Genomic DNA, 6,856 nt, shown 5'->3' with positions numbered 1-6,856 from the left:
CTGTGGTCAGTTCATGACATGACTCTGCTCCTCCTCCCTCTTCAGGGGCAGGACTCTCCACACTTTTTCCCTGCTCCAGCTTAGGGTCCCTTCCCATGGGAGAGAGCTCTTCATGAACTTCTCCTAGAGGAGTCTTTTCCATGGACTGCAGTTCTTCACAAACTGCTCCAGTCTGAGTCCCTTCCTTGGGGTGCAATCCTCCAGAAACTCTTGGCCCCAATGTAGGGCCCCCAGGAGGTTATGAAATCCTGCCAGGAGCTTGCTCCAGCACAGAGTTCCCATGGAATCACAGCCTCTTTTGGGCACATCCACCTGCTCCAGTGTGAGGTCTCCATGGGCTGCAGGTGGATCTCTGCATCCCTGTGGATCTCCAGGGGCTGCGGGTGGATCTCTGCATCCCTGTGGATCTCCAGGGGCTGCAGGTGCATCTCTGCATCCCCATGGATCCCCAGGAGCTGCAGAGAATCTGCTTCTGTGCCTGGAGCAGCTTCCACTCCTTCTCCACTGACCTCGGTGCCTGTCGGGATGTTTATCTCACACGTCCTCGCTCCTCTCCTTGGACTCCTGTCTCTGTTGTTTTTTCCTCTGTTCTCAGCAATGCTACCCCAGAGCAGAGGTGTTACTTCTCACTCAGCCAGCAGCAAGCCTATCTTTGAACAGGCTGGAATTGATTCCATCACCTTCCTCTCCACCAAAACCCTGCCATGCAAACTCAATTCAGTAAATGTGAAGAAAAGCAAAATGCAGAGCAGTTTCATTACTTATGTAAACAATTCCTCTTGTTTATTTCTCACACAGTAGTTTGGTACTGTAAATATTCTTACCATTGTTTAGACCCTAATTTATGAACTGTGCCTAAAAGCCTTTAGGTACACTTGTATAAATCACTTTACAAAGACTCATAAGTTCCTCTTGTTGCCAGTAAAATTTTACACATGTTTAAGGACATCCTGATTTCCTTAAGTAGTATTATGTATATTTTTTTCCATAAATCTGAACTGAAATGCAATCAGTGAAATACTGAATATTGATTTCAGGGAAAAATTCTTCACTAAGTCAAATATTATTATCATAAATCAGAATAATGTTCAAATGGATCCCTCCATTTTTTGCTTATATTCAAAATATATTAAAACAAATCCTACCCTGCATTGGACCAGTCTTCACAGTAAAGCTAAGTTCACTAATAGAATATAAATAATCCTCAGCTCTCACAAGAGTAAATTACAAGGTAGGTGTAAGCAAAAAAACATGTATAATTTGAATTACTGTAGATGTGCAGAAAGGTTTTTGCACTTGAAGACAATACCTCCTGCTTCCATAGAACTCTTGAGTAGGAAGGCAATAGCAAAATCACTAATCATTCTATGGAAACAAACAAAATAAAGCATTAAGCACTCTCCAAGCTATTCTTGCTGTATGTTCCTCACACTTTCTGTCTCTTAGATGGAGGCTATTGACACCTTTTCTTTTTTTCCAGCTAAAGGCTGAACAATTATTAGTATGATTTTAATAATAGATCAGCAACAAACGTTGGTTTATACATTTGCAATGCCAATGATCTCTAAGCCTATTAGCAACTGGAAGTGAAAAAAGTATCTGATCAGACAACATGTAGAAAGTTTGTCATCAGTCCCCCTTCAGGGTCAACAGTTTGACCCTGATTTGGAAAATTATGGGTTTCTTCCACCACCAGATGAAAGTGCACTGATAATGCTATGTCAGCCTGTGAACCAGCTAATCTTGCCTTTTTCTACACAAGATTTCCAGAAAATAATCACACAAGACTGCTTCAATTTTACTTTCCACTTTCATATTTCCCGTATTTTAGGAGATACTGGTATGAAATGCCAGCAGTTACATCGACAAACATCTTAACTCACATGGGGAAGGAAATGTGAGCTATCAAAGCGAACTAAGGAATGCAGAGCCTGTTATGTTTCTCTGACTGCATTTGGAAAGAAGCACCTTCAATCCGAAATGAGAGAAAACAAGAAAAAGTCTCTTTGCTCCTCACCAGAGTGAAGATTTGTTTGTGTGTTTCATCTTTGTCTGTGTAAAAGACTACCTGGTGGTTGGCCAAACCCCACACTAACTTGTTTGAGGCAACTTACAATCAATATTTTTGGGTCTTGCAGTAGAAGGCAAGTGACTTATTTCAAGTAAACAAAATACTTCATCAGAAGCTGTTTGGGTTAATTTTTTCAACAGAACTTTTAAAACTACAAAAATCAGTTTTAAAGCAGAATACTTAACTTCAAAAGTACCTATAGAAAACATTTGATTTCTTCCAGAGTTTTGGGGTTATTCTCATACAAAATTATTTACTCAGCCTAGCTCTGAATACAGTGAATTCCTACTGAGCTTTTATTTTTTCTCCTTTGGAGAAGGTGGTCCCCAGTTCTATGACAGAGAAGCAGCAGCAGCACAGACAACAACAACAACAAAAAAAAACAAAAAAATGGCCACCCAAATAAACATTTAAAAAAACCAAAAAACCCAAATCCCAAACTCCTTAGTTGCTAACAAAGTAAAGGCTAAAATGCAGGAAAGTGAAGAACCATCTGTTTGGTGCATTTATCTCAGCTCTGGATTTTCACATTTTCCATATCATGCAGCTTAACATGGGAAAACACACCATGCTTTTGGGTAGTACTTGCAGCCATTTCTTGGGTAATTCTTTCCTGCTGGGATATCAGCAGGAAAACCATTTAGCAGGTCATGACAAGAGAGACCAAGAAAGCCTGCATCAGCCACTGCTACATTAAAATGAGTGGAAATAATAAGAAGCAGGAGTGTAAGTGCTCTGAAGGTGTGAAGATTTTCCAGAAGTGATGACATCTAGAGTTTATGGGCAACATAGCCAATTTAGCACCTTGTCACAGAATCACAGAATAGTCATGAGAAAAGCCAAGTGAAGTGGGTGCTGTAGCATCACCATAAATACCACATCCCCAAATATTATTTTTCTCAATAGGCTTACAACTATTAAGTAGAAGACTAATAAAATACTTTGGAAACTACACAGGTCATCTATATCTCTATTCTGTTACTCTAAAACTGTCCCTAAAACTGTACAATATTTTCAAGCCAAACTATGAAGTCATTAGAGAAAGGCCTGAGTTCCTTTGACATCAGTGAGAGATACTGCTCTCAGAAACCAACATTTAAGTTGTATATTTCTCCTTGTACTAATCTTCAGCTATTTTACCTGTAACCTGATGCTCTGCCAGAGGGAAAAACAATTTCCTGGTTAAAAAAATTTGCAAATAAAAGCAAGATGTCAGTTCAAGGTTTGGCCATGCCATATTTACCATTTTCAGATACAGTAACTGCTAGTGTGACTGTCCCAAATAACTTCTGCCTGTATCCTTATGTATTGTGTGCAGTTTTTTCATCAAAAATAATTTCTTCAGTATCCTGCATGCAATTTGACTAACTGCATGACATGGAATACGGGTTCTAGAAAAATAATAAAATTAAGTTACTTGGAGGCCACATGAGTCATCCTGTTGTTAGAGGAGAAAGCCAGGCATATAGAACACTGAAATTCAGTGACTTGCCTTTAAAGCAATTCACTCAATTCTATACAGGATGCTTTTCTCAAACTTACACACTTCTAAGCTACTAAACCCAGAACTTTTGTAAGAGTGCCTGTGATGTGTGCAAAATGTTTAAGCCAAACAATGAAGCCAGGTCTTCATTGAAGAAATGAAAAACAGATAACTGTGATGTGTAAGATTGTCTTTATTCTTTACATAAATGGACCATGTCAATAAGCAATATTTAGATAAAGTTTTTAAATGCATGATGCATTTAATTTCAGCTTCTTTTAAAGGATCTAATCTTCCTGCTGCTTCAGATTGGATTAGTGAATCCTCGGTGACTTGGTCAAGAAACACAGCATTTCTGGTGAGCAACATGCTGTTTTGCACACCTACAATGACACACTTCTGCAGAATTCTAATATTGTTATCAGATCTCAATAAACCCAGATAATTTCAGCCCAAACTTTGTTCTCAATTAAAAAAAAAACAAAAAACACAAGCAACAAACTAACCAAAAACCAAGTCTAGCTCTTGATTTAAGACCACTTAAGAGTTTTCCTCTAGAAAACAACCCACCACAACATACGTGTTTTCAAGGGTACAGGTTATACCACTGATACTAAACTAGTAATAGATTTTCAGAGAAAAACCCTTCTCTTTTGCTCCCACTGAACCAGAAATCACTCCCACAGCAACAACATGCATTTTCTACTAAAATGATGCATCTAGAAATAGACTCTGCCAAAGGCTACAAATGAGAAAAGCAGAATCAAGGTATGAACAGCCAGACTAGCAACACAGGACAAAGAGCTTTAAACAGCTTTAAGCTTTTAAAACATCCTATATTCAATGTGTTCCTGTGACAAATTAGAGGGAGACAAGCAGGAGGCTGGATGCCTGGTCCCACTCACATCACATCAGTGGGATTGGTTGCCATGGGCTTACGCCCAAGTGTGGAAGGTGCACACACAGCCTCGTGAGCACATGTGACCAGCTCTTGCAAACAAGCTTATCTGCTTTCAGCCTGGCCAGGGCAGCACAGGAGGCTTTGCTGATCTGCTCAAACAACAGGAATTGGTTTCTGGTGAATTTGGACCATGACCTGATATAGGGGACTCTGGGAGTGCACTCTGGGCTCTCAGATCCCCTCCCCTGTGGCCACAGGCAATTTTGTCATGAACTGTTCTTCCCAGAAATGTGTCTTTAAAGTCTTTAGTGCAGGAGCAGGCAATGAGGTTCTTCAGTTCCTCGTGGCTGATTACAGCAGGTACCACACCAAGAATAGAGCAGGTTCTGTTCTTTACAGCTTCAGCTCACTTACACTGCATTTTCATCCTGGAAAAGATGTTCTTATTCTATCTTTATTGAGCAAGGTATAAAAAATAAGCTTCAATTCACGTCATAGATTTTACTGGAAATTAAGCCCATGTGTACATCTTGCTGAACCAAGTAAAAATCTAAGTGGATTGGTAAATACAAACTTAGGTTGTAGCTCCCATTAGCAAAAATTTTAAACTTTGAAGAAACAGCCTTAGTTCCACTCTACTGGCTAAAATACAACCTAAAGTTCTCTGCCAACTTTCAAAAAAAATGCAGATTTTTTAAAATCACAGCTACACAAATTGCAAACTTTCCTCATAGACAAAAGAAAGCATAATCCAAAATCATCAGACTCTATGCTCTTAGGTTGAAAGAAACAGCAAAAGATCAGATATGTGTATATTTTTTTAAAAGACTCAGAGTCAAAAAAAGAAGGCCCTCTGTTTAAGTTGTCTGTTTTCTGCCACAATCATGTTTGCATACTGAATTCTTTAAAAATGTTGATTTTAAACAGGAAGCACTGGCAGCCCTTAAACAGGATTGCAGCAGCAAGGGCTCATACAAATTTCAGAGAAGAAAGACTCCAGGGACTGGATCTGCAACTAAAAGTTTGATAGAGAGATGTTCCCCAATACAAGAATTAATTATTTCATAGGAGTCTAATGTATTGAAATGCATCTATGAACTATCAGCATAGTTCACACACTTGGGAGTACAGGGAAGTTTGATTTTTCCATGAAAAGGAAAAAAATGCCAAATAAAAAGCTTCTTCTAAGACTGAATCATTTATACTTACTATTGAAAATAAGGATGCCTGTGCAACAATGCCTACTTTAGTGTGGTGTATCCAGAACATGCTGACTACATTTTAATTTAGGAGGCTACCACTCTGCAGAATAAATAGGTACAAATTGGAAATTGGCTGAGAGGGCTCGAGAAACAGACCATTGCAAGTCATGGAAAACTAATAACACTGGCAAAGAGAAGGAGAACTTTTTTGGTGGAGGATGGAGAGGCTGTGTATGGACCCACGTGCTGAGACTGCTGTGATGATCCATAGGATAGGAGGGAAATATTAACCAGGGACCTTATTTGTGAAACCAGACACCGTGTCAGACCAAATTTAAACTTCTTGGGCGTCGGTGGCTCCAGACAATTTCCACTGGCTGAGGGTATGTTCCCCATACCAGTCTCTCCCACTTGCCCTCAAAGTTCTTGCAATATATCCCAAGATATTGTAACCAGAATGCAAACTAGCAGATGAAAGCAGAAGGATACTAAGGAATATATGTGAGTTACAAAATTATCCTCTGGTGGCATCTAATTTTCTCATTGAACGGTAGGTCAAAACTATCTGTTGCCTTCTGGCAGCATAAGGAGACTATCACCATTGAGATGCTATCAACATGTGCTTTCCCTGCTCCCCATTCCCTCATCCAAAATCTCCTGATTAAGTTATCGCATATGTTTTATCATTAAAATATGCAAATCTTCAGTGAATTTACATTTTTGCATCTCAAGCCTTCTTAACTTCCTGAAAAACTGTTGTACTCACATCATTGCTCTTACCAATATAGCACATGCTCCTTCTGTAACATCATTAGCTAGCATGGAATTTTATTCCCAGCAGGCATCAAATAATTTACCATATGAAATTACAAGAAAAAATATTCAAGACCATGAGAAAGCAGAATTGCTGAAAATGTCTCCTAGCTTTAAAAAGATAAAGGGAGAGGACAGAGTGAGTTAACATGGCTGCATATTTTTGCTCCCTTGCAGTTGGTGAAGTCTCTTCATTTGAAGATAAAAAGTAAAATCTTAAAGGTGATGCTCTCCTCCAGTTTAAAAAAATATCCTGGACAGATTTAAATCTGTGAACACATAACAAGAATCAGACAGCATATACAGCATTTGTACTTTAAGGAGAAAAAAAAAAAAAAAAAAAAAAAAAAAAAAAAAGTTAGTATCTTGAATAAAGCAAAAATTAA

Source organism: Oenanthe melanoleuca, chromosome Z (assembly GCF_029582105.1).
Source record: "Oenanthe melanoleuca isolate GR-GAL-2019-014 chromosome Z, OMel1.0, whole genome shotgun sequence".
NCBI lineage: Eukaryota > Metazoa > Chordata > Aves > Passeriformes > Muscicapidae > Oenanthe > Oenanthe melanoleuca.
The sequence above is the reverse complement of the archived record's forward strand: the minus strand, read 5'-3'. Positions refer to the sequence as shown.